Source organism: Mustela erminea, chromosome 3 (genome assembly GCF_009829155.1).
Source record: "Mustela erminea isolate mMusErm1 chromosome 3, mMusErm1.Pri, whole genome shotgun sequence".
NCBI lineage: Eukaryota > Metazoa > Chordata > Mammalia > Carnivora > Mustelidae > Mustela > Mustela erminea.
Window position 1 is genome coordinate 8491042 of NC_045616.1, and position 24176 is coordinate 8515217.

Here is a 24176-nt window from a genome sequence, read left to right on the forward strand (position 1 = left end):
TGAGGGTGATTCTGGGAGTGTGCACGCCATATTTCTGCTTCGCTTGCTCATTTCTTATGAGACTTCATATAAGCAGGTGGGCTGTGAGCAGGCTGATGTTGGGAAGGAGACGTGTTCTTCCCTCTTTGTTTTTTGTTTGGTTTCTTTCCTGTTCATTTCATCTATAGGGGCAGTGTATTAGGGAAAAAACAGTTGAATGAAGATTCTCCACTAGGTGGTAACAAAACCAGTGTTTCCTCAATGACATTAACCCCAGCCAGCAATGCTTTTGTCTCAGAAGTAGGAAGTCTGAAAACTTACGCTCCCAGGGCCCTTTTCTCTGGGCCTTAAGTTTGAAAAATTCCTATTCTTTCTTTGTGTTCCTCTAGTGGTAGAGGGTGCTTCCTTTTGCGTTTTCCTTCCTTCAATATCTAGTTAATTCCTCATAATAAATGCTCTCTTTTTGTTTTTATAGTGAGAGTGGTATCTACTTCCTGACAAGTCCCAGTGTTACTCCAGCATCTCTGTTTAAAGATAACAGACTCAGGGGCACCTGCGTGGCTTAGTTGGTTAAGCCTCTGCCTTCGGCTCAGGTCATGATCTCAGAGTCCTGGGATCCAGCCCCGCATTGGGCTTTCCGCTCAGCAGGGAACCTGCTTTTCCCTCCCTCTCTGCCTACTTGTGATCTCTCTCTCTCTTTCTCTGTTAAATAAATAAATAAATAAATAAATAAATAAATAAATCTTAAAAAAAAAAGGTAACAGTGTCAGGTGCATCAAACGTACATTTCATTAGTCCACTGTACAATGAGGCTAATGTCCCCTCGACTAGAGGTGATAGTTCAGAGTTCTCATGCATGAAAATCACACATTTGAGCAAAGGAAGCTGATCTCCCTTTGAGTCTGAGCCCTTTCCTCACTCTTCACTGGCCATTCTGTCTTTCCATAAGAGCCTCTTGAAACCTCCCTTTATGTCCTTGTTCCTCAAAGTGTAGATGAGAGGGTTGAGAGTGGGAGTTACCACAGTGTAGAAAAGAATTAGGAACTTGCCTCCCTTCCGGGATAAGTGACACTGCAGTAGAAGAGAAAGACGACGGCCATGTGGGAAGAGCAGGTGCTGAAGGCCTTGGTTCTGCCCTCCTGGGACTGGATGGCCAGTACTGCCTGGGCGATGTTGTTGTAGGAGACAAGGATAAGCAGAAGAGGCCCCATCAAGACGATGGCACCAATCACTGAAATCTGGAGCTCATTGACATGTGTATCTCCGCAGGCCAGACGGATCAGTGCAGGGACCTCACAGACAAAGTCATCAACCTGGTGGTGGTGGCAAAAGGGGAGTTTCATGGTGGTAGGAGACTGTACCAAGGTACCAAAAATTCCACTTGCCCAGACCAGGAATGCCAGCTTGTGACACAGGCTTGGGCACATGATTACTGCATAGTGCAGGGGTCGACACACTGCCACATAAGCGATCAAAGGCCATGACCAGCAGCAGGACACACTCTGCAGCTCCGAGTCCCAGGAAGATGTAAAGCTGGACTTCACATCCCAGGTAGCTGATGGTCTTGTCTGAGCCCCAGAAATTGACCAGTATCTGAGGGATGCAGCTGGTGGTAAAGCAGAGGTCCAGGATGGAGAGGTGGGCAAGGAAGAAGTACATGGGGGTGTGCAGGTGAGGGTCTAGGCGAGACAGGAGTATGATGGTGGTGTTGCCCATGAGGGTTACTGTGTAAAAGACAGACACAACTACAAATAGGGTCATTTCTAGCCTGGGGTTATCTGAGAAGCCCAAGAGAATGAAGTCATCTGGGATGGTGCCACTGGCATTTCTATACAGAGCCCACCTGGAACTGCAAGGAGCAACCCATCAATTAGAATACCATCTACAAGAGGTAAAGAAAAGTGATTTTTTATTTCAGAAAATTGCCCTTTCTTCATTAATATTTTCTCTAAGCTTTTACTGACTTTTATCTCTATCCCTTTTTAGACATTTTCACGTTAATTTCTTCGAACTTGGCCTGTTCTAGCAAACTTTTAGAACATGAGATTGTGGTAGGTTATTATTTAAAACTAACTGTTAGCACTATGAGTGACTTATGCCAGCAAACTGGACAGCTAGATAAAATGGCAAAAACTCTAGAAACATGCAAACTGCCAAAACTGAATCCGGAAGACATAGAAAACCTGAATAGATCAATTAATTGCTATTATAGAGAGTGAATCAGTAATTAAAAAATCTCCCATAAAAGAAAAGCCTAGAACTAGATGTCTTCACTGATAAATTTTACCAAGCATTTATAAAATAAATGACAAAAAACCTCAAACTTTTCCCAAAAAAATCAGAGGAAGGAGCACTCCAAGGCATTTATCCAAGGCAGCATTACCATAATACAAACTCCAGATAAAGACAACACCAGAAAAGAGAATGACAGACCAATACCATGTTGAATATAGATGCAAAAATTCTCAGCAAAATGATAGCACATTGAATTCAGCAGCAAATTAAAAGGATCATGTCCCATAATCAAGCAGAGTTTATCCCTGGGATCCAATGGTGGTTTAATATGTGCAAATCAATCAATGTGATACAACATATTAATACAATAAAAGAAAAACTTTTATGATCATTTCATTACCAATGGAATAAGTATTTGACAAAATTCAGTATCTGTTAATGATGAAAATCTCTTTTTTTAAAAAATTCTGAGAATAGTTGACAATGTTACATTAGTTTCAGATGTACAACATAGTCAGTCAACAAGTTGATACATTATGCTGTGCTCATCACAAGTGTAACCACCATCTGTCCCCATATATCACTACTACAGTATCAATGACCATATTCCCTATGCTGTGTCTTTTATGTCCATGACTTATTCATTCCATAATGGAAAGCCTGTGTTTTCCACTCTGTGTCACCCATTTTGCCCATCCCCTTACACTCCTCCCTTCTAGCAACTTATAGGTCTGATTCCATGTTTTTATTTATTTATTCCTTTTTCTTCTTTAGATTCCACATATTGGATGATGTGAGTGAAATCATATGGTAGTTGTCTTTCTCAGTCTGACTTATTTCACTTAGCATGGTACACTCTAGGTCCATCCGTGTTGTCACAAATGACGCTATCTCATCCTTTTTCACATTTGCATAATATTCCATTGTATATATATCACATCTTCATTATCCATTCATTTATCAACCAACACTGGGTTTCTTCTGTATCTTGGCTAATCTAAAGAATGCTGCAATAAAAATAGGGGTGCACATATCTCTTTGAATTAGTGGTTTTCTTTTCTTTGGGTAAATACTCAGTGGCAGAATTACTGGATTGTAGGGAAGCTCTATTTTTTACTTTTTGAGGAAACTCTCTCTGTCTTGCTTTTGGTTGTACCAATTTGCATTCTGACCGTAGTTTATGATGGTTCCTTTTTCTCCACATCCTCATCAAAACTTGCTATTTCTTGTGTTTCTGATTTTACTCATTCTGATAGGTGTGATGTCATATCTCATTGTGATTATGATTTGCATTTCCTTGATGATTAGGGGTGTTGAGCATCTTTTCATGTGTTTATTGGCCATTTGTATGTCTTCACTGGAAAAAAAAATCTATTCATGTTTTCTGCCCATGAATGGACAATTGATGAATAGATATCAGATTCTGTTGTTTTGTTGTTGTTTTGATTTGATGTTTTGTTTTTTGGTGCTGACTTTTATAAGTTTTTTGTATATTTTGGATGTAAACCCTTTATTTCATATACATATATTGCATATACATATAATGAATACTTTTGACAAATTAGGTATACAGGGAATGTGGCTTGCCATAATAAAGGTTATCTATGACAAGACCACAGCTAACACCATACTCAATTTTGAAAGGCTGAGTTGAGAGCTTTTTCTCTAAGATCAACAATAAGAAAAAAGGATACTATCTCATTGCACTTATTCAACAAAGTATTGAAAATTCTAGCCAGATTGATCAGGAAAGAAAAGGAAACAAAAGCCATCAGAATTGTAAAGGAAGAAGTAAAATGTTCCTATTTGCAGATGACATAACTTTATATAAAGAAAATCACAAAAACTCCACCAAAAAACTAATATATTCAGTAAAGTTTCAGGGTACAAAGTTAACCAACAGAAACCAGTAATATTTCTATACACTAGTGATAAATTATCTGGAAAAAGACTGATTCTATTTACAATATCACCAAAACAATAAAATACTTAAGAAAAAAAACAAAGAAAGTGAAAAACCTCTACTCCAAAAATTATTACACACTGATAAGAGTGTAAGAAACAAATAAATGGAAAGGTACCTTGTGTTTATGAATTAGAAGAACTAATATTCTTATAATGTCAATACTACCAAAAAGCCAAGTATAGATTCAATGTAGTCCTGCAAGAATTCAATGGCATTTTTACAGAAGTAGAGAAATCAATTGTATTTATTTATTTATTTGACAGGCAGAGATCACAAGTAGGCAGAGAGGCAGGCGGAGGTGGGGGACAGGCTCCCTGCTGAGCAGAAAGCCAGATGCAGGACTTGATCCCAGGACCCTGAGATCATGACCTGAGCTGAAGGCAGTAGCTTAACCCATTGAGCCACCCAGGCACCCCAGAAAAATCAATTTTAAAATTTATTTGGAAACACGAATGAATCTGAATTGCCAAAACAATTTTGAAGAAGAATAGAGCAAGAGACATTATACTTCCTGATTTGAAGCTGTACTATAAAGCCACAGTAATCAAAACAGTATTATAGGGCGCCTGGGTGGCTCAGTGGGTTAAGCCCCTGCCTTTGGCTCAGGTCATGATCTCAGGGTCCTGGGATCAAGTCCCATATCGGGCTCTCTGCTCAGCGGGGGGCCTGCTTCCCTTCCTCTCTATCTGCCTGCCTCTGTCTACTTGTGTTCTCTGTCTGTCAAATAAATAAATAAAATCTTAAAAAAACAAACAAACAAAAATCAGTATTATATTAATGCAAAAACAGGTAAGTACATCAAAGGAATGTAATAGAGAACCCAGAAAATAAACCCATGCATATATAGTAAACTAATATTTGATGAGGGAGCCCAAAAACTAACACGCAAGTAACAGTTTCTTCAACAAATCATGCTGGGAAGATTGGATATTTTCAGGTAATAGTATGAAACTATAGACTCCTATCTTTTATCACTGACAAAAGTTAACTCAAATTGGATTAAAAAATTCAATGTAAGATCTGAAACCATAAAACACCTAAAAGGAAAAAAAATAGAAAAAAAAATTCCTTGACATAGTTTTTGTTTTTTAAATATGACACATAAAGCACAAGAGACCTAAAAAATAAATAAGTGAGCACACACCAAACCAAAATGCTTTTGCACAGTAAAATAAATCACAAAAGGAAAAGGCAACCTATGGAATGGGAGAAAATATTTGCAAATCTTATATCTGATAAGGGGTAAATATCCAGAATATATAAAGAACTCATACAACCCAACACACACACACACACACACACACACACACACACACACACACATGCACATGCACTTAACTAAAAGGTGATAAAAGGACCGGAATAAAATTTTTTTCCAACAAAGATATACAAAAGGCCAACAGGTACAAGAAAAGAAGCTCAACCTCAGTAGAGAGACACACAAATCAAAACCCCAATAAGAGATCTCATTATTGTTGAAATAATCATTACAAAAAAGACAAAGGATAAAATATATTAGTATGGGTGTGAAGAAAAGCGACCTTTGTTTATTGTTGGTGAGCTTGTAAACTGGTATAGCCACTGTGGAAAACTATATAGGATCTTGAAAAAATAAAAAATATTCCTACTATATGATGTAGTAATTTCACTTCTGGGAATTTGTCCAAAGAAAATGGAACAATAACTCTAGAAGATATTTGCTCCTCCATTTGCATACTAGACTGCATACAATAGCCAAGACATGGAAACAACCTAAGGGTGCATTGGCAGAAGACTGGATAACAAATTTGTTATATAATCCATAATTAGATACATGAAAATTGTAAGTAAAAAGATATGAAATATGGCACATATACATAAAATATGGAGGAAGTAAAAAAGAAAGAATTAAGAAGGTATGTTTGAACTTGAATGACCATCAACTTAATATAGAATGTTATATTCTTAAGATGATATATATGAACATGATGGTAGTCACAAACCTCAAAGTCATCCTAAATAGACAAAAAAATAAAAGGAAAGATCCAAATATAACACTTCAGAAACTCAGCAGTTATAGTGAAAAAGAGCAGCAGCAAAAGAAAAGAACAGAGAAAAACTACAAAACAATGAGAAAGCAATGAACAAATGGCAATACATACATACCTATCAATACTTACTTTAGAAGCAAATGACCTAAATGTATCAATCAAAAGACACAGGGTGGTAGAATGAGTTAAAAAAAGGGGGGGGGACAAGATGGCAGGGGAGTAGGAGGAGGCGCCTTTTCAGCCGGTACCCCAAAGTGAGCTGATTACCTACCAAAGAACTCCAATCACCCATGAAATCAGCCTGAGATCAGAATTATACACATCTGGATCTCTACAGGGGCAGAAGATGCCAGTGGGCAGGTAAAGCGGACTGGGAACGGCGGACTGATATCGGAAGATAAACAAAAGGGGGAAGGAGCCACCAGAGGCGACCAGTTGGAAAGTAATACCCCAATAGGAGTGAGAGTGCCCTGCATCTGGGGACCAGCATTAACTTGGAGACTGGTTGAAAGCACTCCAAAAGAGCAAAGGATCACGGTGGGGGGGGGGGGATTGTGGGAATAGGGGTGACTAGGGACAGGGGCTTAAGTCCCCGGTTCCAGGACAACCTCCCCCGGCGCTGAGGCAGAGAGAGTGCGGCAGAGAAACCAGTTCTTGGTCCCTAAGCCGCCAGCATGCCCGAGAATGCATGGGTTCTAGTTCCTGTGAGGGGATGGGAGACACGCTGGCTGGCAGAGTGCAGGAGCTCTACCACAAAGCTTCAGACCCACGCCATTGTTTCAAAGTGTAAGCCGCGTGCCCCAAACTCTCCCCTGACAGAGGTGTGCAAAAGCCCAGCCTAGTGCTTGCGGACCAGCGCCCCATTCTCAGTGCCCAAGACGCGCTGCCTCTGAAAGAGGTACGCACAAGCTGGGCCCTCCCAGCCCAGGCCAGTGGCAAAATCTCAGTGTGCGATTGCTGCTTCGAACCTCTCTGGCGGTCTGGAGCTTGCAGACAGCTGCCACGGCCTTGGCTTTGGGTACAAGCAAAAGATCCTGCGTCCCAAGGGTCTGCAACTTGGAACCTGCTCTGCCAGTGGCCAAGGGGGAATTTATTTAGGCTCTGCACCCAGACTGAGGCTTCTATCTGAGAGGGAGATCAGGGTGCGGTTTGTTTTCCTCTAAAACTACAAAAATCAAAGGCGGTCAAGGTGAGAGAAAAAAAAAGTGAACAAGCATAAAAACCACCAGAGAACAAAAGCCTGAAAAAAACCAGTTTCCTCAGAGCCCACCCCCTTGAGGGGGGCGGAGGACTTAACTCAGGAAACATCATTGACGGACAATCCACGTGGCAGGCCCCTTCCCCCAGAAAACAAAACAAGAAAGAAAAAAAAAAAGAGAAAAAAAAAAGGACTACAGAGAACAACCACTACTTCATAGGAAAACTTGTATTCTTCACTCGTTCCCACTATTCCAGTTCATTTTTTTTTTTAACACATAGATAATTTTTTTAACCTATTTACCATCACAGCGAGTTGTACAGTACATCAAATTCCATAACACCTTTCTAACCTGAACTTTTTGATACATACACCTATGTATTTCTTTTGCATTTTTATTTTTTGAATTTCTTTTTTTAAATTTTAGTTTAGTCTAGTTTATTCCTTTTTATTTTTATCCTATAATATTCATATAGAGTTAAACTTCAAAGTAATCCCCTTTCCCCCAATCAATACTACCCCTATAGGTAAACCAATTTTTAATCCCCTTTATCTTAGGAAAGTTGAGTCCTTTAACAAAGATATCAAGATACATCCAGGAAGAATCAAAACAACCTTCCTCCCACACACTGAGAATTTATAAGAACTCTCCCATGTTCTTCCACCAGTGTTTCTGTGTTTTTTTGTGTTTGTCCTGATAGCATATAAATTTTACACTTGGGGTTCTTTTTGACGAGGTTCTTTCTTTATTTGCATATATATATATATTTTTTTTCTCTTGTATCTTTTTATCTCTTTTTGTTTGTCTACTTCATAAATCTTACCTTGGGGCTCATCTGGGCTGAACATTCTTTTTTATGTTCCCTTTCTTTCCTGTCTCTCTCTCTCTCTCTTTTCTTCTTTTCTTTTTTTTATCTTTTCTTTTGTCTCTCATTAGGTGGGGAATCCTGATTGCTCAGAAGTGTTCCAGGGTGCACCTTGACTGCACCACAGTTGATACTTCCAGCTACATCTGTTCAGTCATCTCCCACCAAAATGACTAGGAGGAGGAATGCCCAACAGAAGAAAAATACAGAGGATGGACCTTCTGCAACAGAGCTAACGGCTATCAACATAGACAATATGTCAGAAAGAGAATTCAGGCTAACAATTATCCAGGCAATAGCTAGGTTGGAGAAAGCCATGGATGACCAAACAGAATTGATTAGGGCCGAACTGAAAGAGACCAGACAGGATGTTCACAATGTTAGGGCGGAGCTTAAAGCTACCAGGGAGGAGGTTCACAATGCTCTCAATGAGTTCCAATCTAATCTAAACTCTCTCAAAGCTAAGGTAACTGAGACAAAGATAGAATGAGTGATCTGGAGGACAAACAGATAGAGAGAAAGGATCAGGAGGAAGCCTGGAACAAAGAGCTTAGAAACCACGAAAACAGAATCAGGGAAATAAATGATTCCACAAAGCGTTCCAACGTCAGAATTATTGGAATCCCTGAAGGGGAGGAGAAAGAAAGAAGTCTAGAAGATATAGTGGAACAAGTCTTTCAAGAAAATTTTCCCAATCTCGCGAATGGAACCAGCGTTCATGTACTAGAGGCTGAACGGTCTCCACCCAAGATTATACATTCCCAAAAAACATCACAACACCTGATAGTCAAATTGAGGAATTATAATTGTAAGTATAATCTCTTGAAAGCCTCCAGGGCAAAGAGGCTCCTTACTTACAGAGGGAAGCCCATCAGAACAACGTCAGACCTGTCCACAGAGACCTGGCAAGCCAGAAGAGGCTGGGAAGATATATTCAGGGCACTAAATGAGAAGAACATGCAGCCAAGAATATTTAATCCAGCAAGACTGACATTCAAAATGGATGGAGAGATAAAGAGTTTCCAAGACCAGCAAGGCTTAAAAGACTATACAACCACCAAGCTGACACTGCAGGAAATATTAAGGGGGTTTCTATAAAAGAGGAAAAATCCCAAGAATAGCATTGAACAGAAATATAGACACAGTCTACAGAAAGAAAGACTTCAAAGGTAACTCGATGTCAATAAAAACGTATCTATCAATAATCACTCTCAATGTGAATGGCTTAAATGCACCCATAAAATGGCACAGGGTAGCAGATTGGATAAAACGACAGGACCCATAGATATGTTGTCTACAAGAGACCCATTTTGAACCTAAAGATACACGCAGACTGAAAGAGAAGGGATGGAGAAGCATCTTTCATGCCAATGGGCCTTAAAGAAGGTTGGGGTAGCGATTCTCATATCAGATAAATTAGACTTCAAACTAAAGACTGTAGTCAGAGATACAGAAGGACACTACATAATCCTTAAAGGGACTATCCACCAAGATGATCTAACAATTGTAAATATCTATGCTCCCAATATGGGAGCAGCCAGTTACTTAAGAAAACTGTTAATCAAGATAAAGAGTCATTTTGGTATGAATACACTAATCATGGGAGATCTTAACACGCTTCTCTCAGAATTAGACGGATCATCGAAGCAGAAAATCAATAAAGAAACAAGAGCATTGAATGACACATTGGACCAGATGGACCTCATAGATATATACAGAACATTCCACCCTAAAACAACAGAATACTCATTCTTCTCAAGTGCACATGGAACTTTCTCCAGAATAGACCACATACTGGGTCCCAAATCAGGACACAACCGACCAAAAGACTAAGATTATTCCCTGCATATTCTCAGATCACAATGCTTTGAAACTGGATCTCGATCACAAGGAAAAGTTCAGAAGGAACTCAAACACCTGGAAGCTAAAAACCACCTTGCTTAAGAATGCTTGGATTAACCAGGAGATCAAAGAAGAACTGAAACAATTCATGGAAACCAATGAGAATGAAGATACTTTGGTCCAAAACCTATGGGATACAGCAAAGGCAGTCCTAAGGGGAAAATACATAGCCATCCAAGCCTCCCTCAAAAAAATTGGAAAAATCCAGAACACAGCAGCTGTCTCTACACCTTAAAGAACTGGAGAATCAACAACAAACCAAACCAACTCCACACATAAGAAGGGAACTCATCAAGATTAGAGCTGAGATCAATGAGGTAGAAACCAGAGATACTGTAGAACGTATCAATGAAACTAGAAGCTGTTTTTTTGAAAGAATCAATAAGATCGATAAAACATTGGCCACACTAATCCCCCAAAAAAGAGAGAAAGCCCAAATTCATAAAATTATGAATGAAAATGGAGAGATCACAACTAAAACCAAGGAAGTAGAAACAATCATCAGAAGTTATTATCAACAGTTATATGCCAATAAGCTTAGCAACCTAGATGAAATGGATGCATTCCTGGAAAAATATAAACTATCAAAATTGAACCAGGAAGAAATCGACAACGTGAATAGACTGATATCTAATAACGAGATTGAAGCAGTGATCAAAAACCTCCCCAAAATAAGAGCCCAGGACCTGACGGATTCCCTGGGGGAATTCTACCAAACCTTCAAAGAAGAAATAACACCTATTCTCCTGAAGCTGTTTCAAAAAATTGAAGCAGAAGGAAAACTTCCAGACTCTTTCTATGAAGCCAGCATTACCCTGATCCCCAAACCAGGCAAAGACCCTACCAAAAAGGAGAATTTTAGACCAATATCACTGATGAATATGGATGCTAAGATTCTCAACAAGATCCTAGCCAACAGGATCCAACAGCACATTAAAAAGATTATCCACCATGATCAGGTGGGATTCATCCCTGGGCTACAAGGATGGTTCAACATTTGCAAATCAATCACTGTGATACAAAAAATTAATATGAGAAGATTGAAGAACCACATGGTCTTCTCAATTGATGCAGAAAAAGCATTTGACAAAATCCAGCATCCGTTCCTGATTAAAACGCTTCAAAGTATAGGGATAGAGGGAACATTTCAGAACCTCATCAAGACTATCTATGAAAGACCCACAGCAAATATCATCCTCAATGGGAAAAAGCTTGCAGCCTTCCCGTTGAGATCAGGAACAAGACAAGGATGCCCACTTTCACCACTCTTGTTCAACATAGTATTAGAAGTCCTAGCAACAGCAATCAGATAACAAAGGGAAATAAAAGGTATCCAAATTGGTAATGAAGAAGTCAAACTCTCTCTCTTCACAAATGACATGATTCTTTATATGAAAAACCCAAGAGACTCCACCCCCAAACTACTAGAACTCACATACAGCAATTCAGCAACGTGGCAGGATACAAAGTCAATGTGCAGAAATCAGTGCCTTTCTTATACACTAACAATGAAAATACAGAAAGGGAAATTAGAGAATTAATTCCATTTACTATAGCACCAAGAACCATAAGATACCTGGGAATAAAGCTAACCAAAGAGGTAAAGGATCTGTACTTGAGGAACTACACAACACTCATGAAAGAAATTGAAGAAGACACAAATAAATGGAAGACCATTCCATGCTCCTGGATCGGAAGAATAAACATTGTTAAAATTTCTATACTGCCTAGAGCAATATATACTTTTAATGCCATTCCGATCAAAATTCCACTGGTATTCTTCAAAGAGCTGGAGCAAATAATCCAAAAATTTGTATGGAATCAGAAGAGACCCTGAATCACTAAGGAAATGTTGAAAAACAAAAATAAAGCTGGGGGCATCACTTTACCCGATTTCAAGCTTCATTACAAAGCTGTGATCACCAAGACAGCATGGTAGTGGCATAAAAACAGACACATAGACCAGTGGAACAGAGTAGAGAGCCCAGATATGGACCCTCAACTCTATGGTCAATTAATCTTCGATGAAACAGGAAAAAATATACAGTGGAAAAAAGACAGTCTCTTCAATAAATGGTGCTGGGAAAACTGGACAGCTATATGTAGAAGAATGAAACTCGACCATTCTCTTACACCGTACACAAAGATAAACTCAAAATGGATAAAAGACCGAGACAGGAATCCATCAGAATCCTAGAGGAGAACATAGGCAGTAATCTCTTCGATATCAGCCACAGCAACTTCTTTCAAGATATGTCTCCAAAGGCAAAGGAAACAAAAGCGAAATTAAACTTTTGGGACTTCATCAAAATCAAAAGCTTCTGAACAGCAAAGGAAACAGTCAACAAAACAAAGAGGCAACCCATGGAATGGGAGAAGATATTTGCAAATGACAGTACAGACAAAAGTATAGATACTGATATCCAGGATCTATAATGAACTCCTCAGACTCAAAACACACAAAACAGGCAAACATATCAAAAAATGGGCAGAAGATATGAACAGACACTTCTCCAATCAAGACATACAAATGGCTATCAGACACATGAAAAAAATGTTCATCATCACTAGCCTCAGGGAGACTCAATTAAAACCACATTGATATATCACCTTGCACCAGTTAGAATGGCCAAAATTAACAAAACAGAAAACAACATGTGTTGGAGAGGATATGGAGAAAGGGGAACCCTCTTCCCCTGTTGGTGGGAATGCAAGTTGGTGCAGCCTCTTTGGAGAACAGTGTGGAGATTCCTCAAGAAATTAAACATAGAGCTTCCCTATGACCCTGCAATTGCTCTCCTGGGTATTTACCCCAGGGATACAGATGTCGTGAAAAGAAGGGCCATCTGTACCCCAATGTTTATAGCAGCAATGGCCACGGTCGCCAAACTATGGAAAACCAAGATGCCCTTCAACGGATGAATGGATAAGAAAGATGTGGTCCATATACACTATGGAGTATTATGCCTCCATCAGAAAGGATGAATATCCAACTTTTGTAGCAACATGTATGGGACTGGAAGAGATTATGCTGAGCAAAATAAGTCAAGCAGAGAGAGTCAATTATCATATGGTTTCACTTATTTGTGGAGCATAACAAATATCATGGAGGACAAGGGGTGTTAGAGAGGAGAAAGGAGTTATGGTAAATTGGAAGGGGAGGTGAATCATGAGAGACTATGGACTCTGAAAAACAATCTGAGGTATTTGAAGTGGCAGGGGGGTGGGAGGTTGGGGTACAAGGTGGTGGGTATTATAGAGGGCTCGGATTGCATAGAGCACTGGGGTGGTGAAAAAATAATGAATACTGTTTTTCTGAAAATAAATAAATTGAAAAAATAAAAAACAACAAAAATAAATAAATAAATGAATAAATAAATAAAATCTTTAAAAAAAAAAGTATGCTGCCTGCAAGAGTCTCATCTTAGACCTAAAGACACATATAGACTAAAAGGCAAGAGAAAGAAAGATATTTAGTATGCTAATGGAAGCAAGACAATAGCAGCAACAACAAATGGGATAGTAATGCTCATATTAGGCAAAATAGACTTTGAATAAAAGACTGTGACAAGACACAAAGAAAGTCATTACATAATGATAAAGGGATCAAACAAAAGGGTATAACAATTATAAATATCTATGCACCCCAAAAAGGAGCACCTAAATTTATAAAGCATATATGAATGGAAATAGAGAAATGGATAGCAATACAATAATAGTAAAGTCTTTCACACAGCCCTTTCATCAATAGATAGATTATCAATGCAGAAAATCAATAAGGATATAGTATAAATTTGAATAATGTATTAAGCCAGATGGGCATAACACATGCATAGAGAACATTCTATCAAACAAAATAAAAAACACATCCTTTTTAAGTACATCTAAAACATGCTCCAGAATAGATCATATATTAGGCCATAAAACAAGTCTCAATAAATTAAAGAATATTGAAATCATACCATGCATCTTTTTTGACTACAATAGTATGAAACTAGAAATAAATCATAATGAAAACAAAACTGGAAAAAAGCAAAAACATGTGGAGTCTAAATAAAAAGATACTAAACAACCAGTTTGTCAACACAGCAATCAAAGTAAAAATTTAAAAAATACATAGAGACAAATGAAGTAAAAAGACAATGATCCAAACTCTTCAGAACACAGAAAAGCAGTTCTAAGAAATAAACATAGTGGTATTGGCGTACCTCAAGAAACAAGAAAAAAGTTCAAATAAACAATTTCAGATCTTATAGCTAAAGAAACTGAAAAAAGAACAAATAAAGCCCAAGGTAAGTAGAAGAAAGGAAATAAAGATTAGACTAGAAATAAGTGACACAGAGACTAAAAACAATAGAAAAAAATAAATGAAACCAAAAGCTGGTTCTTTGAAAAGATCAGCAAAACTGATAAACCTTTAGCCAGACTCATTAATGAAGAAAGGAAGAAGGAAAGAAAGAGAAAGAAAGAAGTGAGAAAGGACTCAAATAAATAAAAGCAGAAATGAAGGAGGAGAAATAACGACTGACAACAGAGAAATACAAAGAATTATAAAAGAATACCATGAAAAATGATATGCCAACAAATTGGACAACCTAAAAAAAAAAAAAAAAAAAAGAATAAATCCTAGAAACATGCAATCTTCCAAATCAGGAAGAAATAGAAAATCTGAACAGACCAATGACTGTTAACAAAATTGAATTGGTAATCAAAGAACTACCAAAAAATAAAAGTCCAGAATCAGATGGCTTCACAGCTGAATTTTATTAAAAATGTAAATAAGAGTTAATACTTTTCTCAAATGTAGAAGCTTCCAAATTGAGGCCAGCATAACCCTGATACTAAAATCAGACACATTCCACAAAGAAAACTACATACCAATATCCTTGAAAAACATAGAGGGAAAATCCTCAAAAAAATATTAGCAAATCAAATCCAACAATACATTAGAAGGATCATTCACCATGATCAAAGTGGGATTTATTTCAGGGATGCAAGAATTATTCAATATTCACAAATGAATCAGTGTCATACATCACATCAACAAAACAAAAGATAAAAATCGTGTGACTATCTCAATAGATGCAGAGAAATTATTTACAAAATCCAACATCCATTCATAATGAAAACTCTCAACAAAGTGGGTTTAGAGGTAACATAAGTCAATATAATTATTGCCATATATGAAAACATCTATAACTACCATCATAGTGCTGAAAAACTAACAGCTTTTCCCCTAAGGTCAGGAAAAAAAACAAGGATGCTCCTTCTCATGACTTTTATTCAACAGTATTGGAAATCCTAGCTACAGAAATCAGAAAAGATAAAGACATAGAGGCATCCATATTGGTAAAGAAGGAGTTAAATAATCATTCTTTGCAGATGACATAATACTATACATAAAAATCCTAAGACTCCACCAAAAACTACCAGGAGTAATAAATGAATTCAGTAAAATTATAGGATATAAAGTTAACATAAAGAAACAAATTGCATTTCTACACATTAATAATGAGTCACAGAAACAGAAATTAAGAAAATATTTCCATTTATAATTGTACCAAAAATAATAAAATACCTAAGAATAAACTTAGCCAAGGAGGTGAAAGGCTGTACTCTCAAACTATAAAGAAATTGATGAAAGGATTTGAAGATGGCACAAACAAAATAGTATCCCATGATTGTGATTTAGAAGAATTAATATTGTTAAAATGCCCATAATACTCAAAGTAATCTACACATTTAGTGCACTCCCTATCAAATGATCAACAGAAGGGTGTCTGGGTGACTCAGTGGGTTGGACCTCTGCCTTCACCTCAGGTCATGATCTCAGGGTCCTGGGGTAAGCCCTGCATCAGCATGGAGCTCTCTGTTTAGCGGGGAGCCTACTCCACCCCCCGCCCCCGCCCTGCCTCTTGCCTACTTGTGAATTCTCTGTTAAATAAATAAATAAAATCTTAAAAAAAAAAGACCAACAGCAATTTTCACAAAACTAGAACAAATAATCCTAAAATTTGTATGGAACCAGAAAGGACCTTGTACAGCCAAAGTGATCTTAGGAAGGAAAAAAATAAATAAATAAAGCTGGAGATACTGCAATTCCAAATTTCAAGATATAATATAAGGCTATGGTAATAAAATCAGTATTATACTGGCACAAAATAGATTCAAATATCAATGGAACGGAATAGAAAGCCCAGAAATAAACTCCAACTTTCATAATCAATTAATCTATGACAGAGGAGGCAAGAATATACAAAGTCAATCTCTTTAGCAAATGGTGTTGGGATGAGATAACTACATGCAATGCAATGAAACTGGACCATTTCTTATACCATACACAAAAATAAACTTAAAATGGATTAAAGACCTAAAAGTAACACCTGAAACCATAAAAATACTAGATGAGAGCACACACATTAATTTCTCTGACATTGGCCATAACAACATTTTTCTACATATGTCTCCCGAGGGACAGGAAACAAAAGCACAAATAAATTCTTGGGACTTCCTCAAAATTAAAAGTTTCTGTACAGTAAAGGAAACAATCAACAAAATTAAAAGGCAACCTACTAATTGTGAATATTTGCAAGTGATATATTCAATAAAGGGTTAATATCCAAAATATTTAAAGAATTTATACCACTCAACATCAAACAAACAATTCAATACAATTAAAAAAGGGGCAGAAGTTTGGTGCAGCCACTTTGAAAAACAGTCTGGAGATTCCTTAGGAAATTAAAAGTAACACTACCCTATGACCCTGCAATTGTACTACTGGGTTTTTACCCCAAAGATACAGATGTAGGGAAAAGAAGGGCCATCTGTACCCCAATGTTCATAGCAGCAATGACCACAGTCGCCAGACTGTGGAAAGAGCCAAGATGCCCTTCGACAGGTGAATGGATAAAGAAGATATGGTCCATGTATACAATAGAGTATGCCTCCATCAGAAAGGATGAATACCCAATTTTTGTTATCAACATGGACAGGACTGGAGGAGATTATGCTGAGTGAAATAAGTCAAGCAAAGAGAGTCAATTATCATATGGTTTCACTTACTTGTGGAGCATAAGAAATAACACGGAGGACATTGGGTAATGGAGAGGAGAAGTGAGTTGGGGGAAATCAGAGGGGGAGACAAACCATAAGAGACTGTGGACTCTGAGAAACAAACCGAGGGCAATGGAGGGCAGGGGGTGAGATGTTGGGAGAGCCTAGTTGTGGGTGTTGTGGAGGGCAAAGAGCACTGGGTGTGGTGCATAAACAGTGAATCTTGGAACACTGAAAAAATAAAATTAAATTAATAAAAGGGGGGGCAGAGAGGAGTCAAGATGGCAGAGAAGTAGCAGGCTGAGACTACTTCAGCTAGCCGGAGATCAGCTAGATAGCTTATCTAAAGATTGCAAACACCTGAAAATCCATCGGCAGATTGAAGAGAAGAAGAGCAGCAATTCTGGAAACAGAAAAACAACCACTTTCTGAAAGGTAGGACTGGCGGAGAAGTGAATCCAAAGCGACGGGAAGATAGACCCTGGGGGGAGGGGCCGGCTCCCGGCAAGCAGCGGAGCAACGGCGCACAAAATCAGGACTTTTAAAAGTCTGTTCCGCTGAGGGACATCGCTCCAGAGGCTAAACCGTGGCGAAGCCCACGCGGGGTCAGCGTGGCCTGAGGTCCCGCAGGGTCACAGAAGGATCGGGGGTGTCTGAGTGTCGCAGAGCTTGCGGGTATTGGAACGGGAAAGCCGGCTACAGAGACAGAGCCGACAGTAAGCTCACAGCTCGGTGTTACCTTGAACCGGTCGCAGGCTCGGTGAGCTCGGAGCGCGGCTGGAGGTCAGGCAGACGGGAGTAACTGGGCGCTGTTCTCTGAGGGCGCACTGAGGAGTGGGGCCCCAGGCTCTCGGCTCCTCCGGGCCGGAGACCAGGAGGCCGCCATTTGTATTCCCGTCCTCCGGAACTCTACGGAAAGCGCTCAGGGAACAAAAGCTCCTGAAAGCAAACCCGAGCGGATTACTCACCCCGCCCCCTGATGAGGGCGGTGAATTCTGCCTGGGGCAAAGACAATTAAGAATCACTACAACAGGCCCCTCCCCCAGAAGATCATCAAGAAATCCAGCCGAGACCAAGTTCACCTACCAAGGAGTGCGGTTTAAATACCAAGGAGAGCAGCAGAATTCCAGAGGAGGAGAAAGCAAAGCACGGAACTCATGGCTTTTTCCCTGTGATTTTTTTTAGTCTTGCAGTTAATTTAATTTTTTTTCTTTTTTATTTTTTGTTTTTTTCCTCACCTTCTGGTAAAATTTTTTTTAACTTTTACCTTTTTCTTTTTTAACGTTTTTTACCAGTTTATCTAATATATATATTTTTTCTTTTTTATATTTTTCTTATTTTTTTTAAATTCTTTTTTTTTCCTTTTTTTTTTTTCGTTCTTCCTTTTTGAACCTCTTTTTATCCCCTTTCTCCCCCCTCACAATTAGGGATCTCTTCTAATTTGGTTAAAGCATATTTTTCTGGGGTTGTTGCCACCCTTTTAGTATTTTCCTTGCTCCTTCATATACTCTTATCTGGACAAAATGACAAGGCGGAAAAATTCAACACAAAAAAAAGAACAAGAGGCAGTACCGAAGGCTAGGGACCTAATCAATACAGACATTGGTAATATGTCAGATCTAGAGTTCAAAATGACAATTCTCAAGGTTCTAGCCGGGCACAAAAAAGGCATGGAAGATATTAGAGAAACCCTCTCGAGAGATATGAAAGCCCTTTCTGGAGAAATAAAAAAACTACAATCTAACCAAGTTGAAATCAAAAAAGCTATTAATGAGGTGCAATCAAAAATGGAGGCTCACACTGCTAGGATAAGTGAGGCAGAAGAAAGAATTAGTGATATAGAAGACCAAATGACAGAGAATAAAAAAGCTGAGCAAAAGAGGGACAAACAGCTACTGGACCACGAGGGGAGAATTTGAGAGATAAGTGACACCATGAGACGAAACAACATTAGAATAATTGGGATTCCAGAAGAAGAAGAAAGAGAGAGGGGAGCAGAAGGTATACTGGAGAGAATTATTGGGGAGAATTTCCCCAATATGGCAAAGGGAACGAGCATCAAAATACAGGAGGTTCAGAGAACGCCCCTCAAAATCAATAAGAATAGGCCCACACCCCGTCACCTAATAGTAAAATTTACAAGTCTCAGTGACAAAGAGAAAATCCTGAAAGCAGCCCAGGAAAAGAAGTCTGTAACATACAATGGTAAAAATATTAGATTGGCAGCTGACTTATCCACAGAGACCTGGCAGGCCAGAAAGAGCTGGCATGATATTTTCAGAGCACTAAACGAGAAAAACATGCAGCCAAGAATACTATATCCAGCCAGGCTATCATTGAAAATAGAAGGAGAGATTAAAAGCTTCCAGGACAAGCAAAAACTGAAAGAATTTGCAAACACCAAACCAGCTCTACAGGAAATCTTGAAAGGGGTCCTCTAAGCAAAGAGAGAGCCTACAAGTGGTAGATCAGAAAGGAACAGAGACCATATACAGTAACAGTCACCTTACAGGCAATACAATGGCACTAAATTCATATCTCTCAAAAGTTACCCTGAATGTTAATGGGCTAAATGCCTCTGTCAAAAGACACAGGGTATCAGAATGGATAAAAAAACAAAACCCATCTATATGTTGCCTCCAAGAAACTCATTTTAAGCCCGAAGACACCTCCAGATTTAAAGTGAGGGGGTGGAAAAGAATTTACCATGCTAATGGACATCAGAAGAAAGCAGGAGTGGCAATCCTTATATCAGATCAATTAGATTTTAAGCCAAAGACTATAATAAGAGATGAGGAAGGACACTATATCATACTCAAAGGGTCTGTCCAACAAGAAGATCTAACAATTTTAAATATCTATGCCCCCAACGTGGGAGCAGCCAACTATATAAACCAATTAATAACAAAATCAAAGAAACACATAAACAATAATACAATAATAGTAGGGGACTTTAACACTCCCCTCACTGAAATGGACAGGTCATCCAAGCAAAAGATCAACAAGGAAATAAAGGCCTTAAACGACACACTGGACCAGATGGACATCACAGATATATTCAGAACATTTCATCCCAAAGCAACAGAATACACATTCTTCTCTAGTGCACATGGAACATTCTCCAGAATAGATCACATCCTCGGTCCTAAATCAGGACTCAACCGGTATCAAAAGATTGGGATCATTCCCTGCATATTTTCAGACCACAATGCTCTGAAGCTAGAACTCAATCACAAGAGGAAGTTTGGAAAGAACCCAAATACATGGAGACTAAACAGCATCCTTCTAAGGAATGAATGGGTCAACCGGGAAATTAAAGAAGAATTGAAAAAAAATCATGGAAACAAATGATAATGAAAATACAATGGTTCAAAATCTGTGGGACACAACAAAGGCAGTCCTGAGAGGAAAATATATAGCGGTTCAAGCCTTTCTCAAGAAACAAGAAAGGTCTCAGGTACACAACCTAACCCTACACCTGAAGGAGCTGGAGAAAGAACAAGAAAGAAACCCTAAGCCCAGCAGGAGAAGAGAAATCATAAAGATCAGAGCAGAAATCAATGAAATAGAAACCAAAAAAACAATAGAACAAATCAATGAAACTAGAAGCTGGTTCTTTGAAAGAATTAATAAAATTAATAAACCCCTGGCCCGACTTATCAAAAAGAAAAGAGAAAGGACCCAAATAAATAAAATCATGAATGAAAGAGGAGAGATCACAACTAACACCAAAGAAATACAAACTATTATAAGAACATACTATGAGCAACTCTACGCCAATAAATTTGACAATCTGGAAGAAATGGATGCATTCCTAGAAACCTATAAACTACCACAACTGAACCAGGAAGAAATAGAAAGCCTGAACAGACCCATACCCAGTAAGGAGATTGAAACAGTCATTAAAAATCTCCAAACAAACAAAAGCCCAGGGCCAGATGGCTTCCCGGGGGAATTCTACCAAACATTTAAAGAAGAACTAATTCCTATTCTCCTGAAACTGTTCCAAAAAATAGAAATGGAAGGAAAACTTCCAAACTCATTTTATGAGGCCAGCATCACCTTGATCCCAAAACCAGACAAGGATCCCATCAAAAAAGTGAGCTATAGACCAATATCCTTGATGAACACAGATGCGAAAATACTCAACAAAATACTAGCCAATAGGATTCAACAGTACATTAAAAGGATTATTCACCACGACCAAGTGGGATTTATTCCAGGGCTGCAAGGTTGGTTCAACATCCGCAAATCAGTCAATGTGATACAATACATCAATAAAAGAAAGAACAAGAACCATATGATACTCTCAATAGATGCTGAAAAAGCATTTGACAAAGTACAGCATCCCTTCCTGATCAAAACTCTTCAAAGTGTAGGGATAGAGGGCACATACCTCAATATCATCAAAGCCATCTATGAAAAACCCACCGCAAATATCATTCTCAATGGAGAAAAACTGAAAGCTTTTCCGCTAAGGTCAGGAACACGGCAAGGATGTCCATTATCACCACTGCTATTCAACATAGTACTAGAGGTCCTAGCCTCAGCAATCAGACAACAAAAGGAAATTAAAGGCATCCAAATTGGCAAAGAAGTCAAATTATCACTCTTTGCAGATGATATGATACTATATGTGGAAAACCCAAAAGACTCCACCCCAAAACTGCTAGAACTTATACAGGAATTCAGTAAAGTGTCAGGATATAAAATCAATGCACAGAAATCAGTTGCATTTCTCTACACCAACAGCAAGTCAGAAGAAAGAGAAATAAGGAGTCAATCCCATTTACAATTGCACCCAAAACCATAAGATACGTAGGAATAAACCTAACCAAAGAGGCACAGAATCTATACTCAGAAAACTATAAAGTACTCATGAAAGAAATTGAGGAAGACACAAAGAAATGGAAAAATGTTCCATGCTCCTGGATTGGAAGAATAAATATTGTGAAAATGTCTATGCTACCTAAAGCAATCTACACATTTAATGCAATTCCTATCAAAGTACCATCCATCTTTTTCAAAGAAATGGAACAAATAATTCTAAAATTTATATGGAACCAGAAAAGACCTTGAATAGCCAAAGGGATATTGAAAAAGAAAGCCAAAGTTGGTGGCATCACAATTCCGGACTTCCAGCTCTATTACAAAGCTGTCATCATCAAGACAGCATGGTACTGGCACAAAAACAGACACATAGATCAATGGAACAGAATAGAGAGCCCAGAAATAGACCCTCAACTCTACAGTCAACTAATCTTCGACAAAGCAGGAAAGAATGTCCAATGGAAAAAAGACAGCCTCTTCAATAAATGGTGCTGGGAAAATTGGACAGCCACATGCAGAAAAATGAAATTGGACCATTTCCTTACACCACACACAAAAATAGACTCAAAATGGATGAAGGACCTCAATGTGCGAAAGGAATCCATCAAAATCCTTGAGGAGAACACAGGCAGCAACCTCTTCGACCTCAGCCGCAGCAACATCTTCCTAGGAACAACGCCAAAGGCAAGGGAAGCAAGGGCAAAAATGAACTATTGGGATTTCATCAAGATCAAAAGCTTTTGCACAGCAAAGGAAACAGTTAACAAAATCAAAAGACAACTGACAGAATGGGAGAAGATATTTGCAAACGACCTATCAGATAAAGGACTAGTGTCCAGAATCTATAAAGAACTTATCAAACTCAACACCCAAAGAACAAATAATCCAATCAAGAAATGGGCAGAAGACATGAACAGACATTTCTGCAAAGAAGACATCCAGATGGCCAACAGACACATGAAAAAGTGCTCCATATCACTCGGCATCAGGGAAATACAAATCAAAACCACAATGAGATATCACCTCACACCAGTCAGAATGGCTAAAATCAACAAGTCAGGAAATGACAGATGCTGGCGAGGATGTGGAGAAAGGGGAACTCTCCTACACTGTTGGTGGGAATGCAAGCTGGTACAGCCACTCTGGAAAACAGCATGGAGGTTCCTCAAAATGTTGAAAATAGAACTGCCCTATGACCCAGCAATTGCACTATTGGGTATTTACCCTAAAGATACAAATGTAGTGATCCAAAGGGGCACGTGCACCCGAATGTTTATAGCAGCAATGTCCACAATAGCCAAACTATGGAAAGAACCTAGATGTCCATCAACAGATGAATGGATCAAGAAGATGTGGTATATATACACAATGGAATACTATGCAGCCATCAAAAGAAATGAAATCTTGCCATTTGCGACAACATGGATGGAACTAGAGCGTATCATGCTTAGCGAAATAAGTCAAGCAGAGAAAGACAACTATCATATGATCTCCCTGATATGAGGAAGTGGTGATGCAACATGGGGGCTTAAGTGGGTAGGAGAAGAATCAATGAAACAAGATGGGATTGGGAGGGAGACAAACCATAAGTGACTCTTAATCTCACAAAGCAAACTGAGGGTTGCTGGGGGGAGGGGGTTTGGGAGAAGGGGGTGGGATTATGGACACTGGGGAGGGTATGTGCTTTGGTGAGTGCTGTGAAGTGTGTAAACCTGGTGATTCACAGACCTGTACCCCTGGGGATAAAAACATATGTTTATAAAAATTAAAAAATAAAAAATAAAAAAATAATATAAAAAATAAAAGGGGGGGAAGAAAAAGTGAATGGCCATTTTCCCAAAATGACATATAAATGACCAACAGACACGTGAAAAGATGCTCAAAATCACTTATTGTCAGGGAAATACAGATCCTAACCACAATGAGAGATCATTTCACATCTGTCAGAATGGCTAAAATCAACAACACAAGAGATAACAAATGTTGGCAAGGATGTGGAGAAAAAGTAACCTTTGTCATACAGTGTTGGTCCATATGTAAATTGATACAGCCACTGTGGAAAACAAGAAGGAGTTTCCACCACAAGTTAAAAATAGAAGTACCATATGACCCAATAA

At 38.6% G+C, this 24176-nt stretch overlaps 1 pseudogene; it reads right to left on the reverse strand.

The window, feature by feature from the left end:
• Positions 1-894: 894 nt before the first annotated feature.
• LOC116585790 lies at positions 895-11455 on the reverse strand (annotated as a pseudogene).
• Between the last annotated feature and the right edge of the window lie 12721 nt (positions 11456-24176).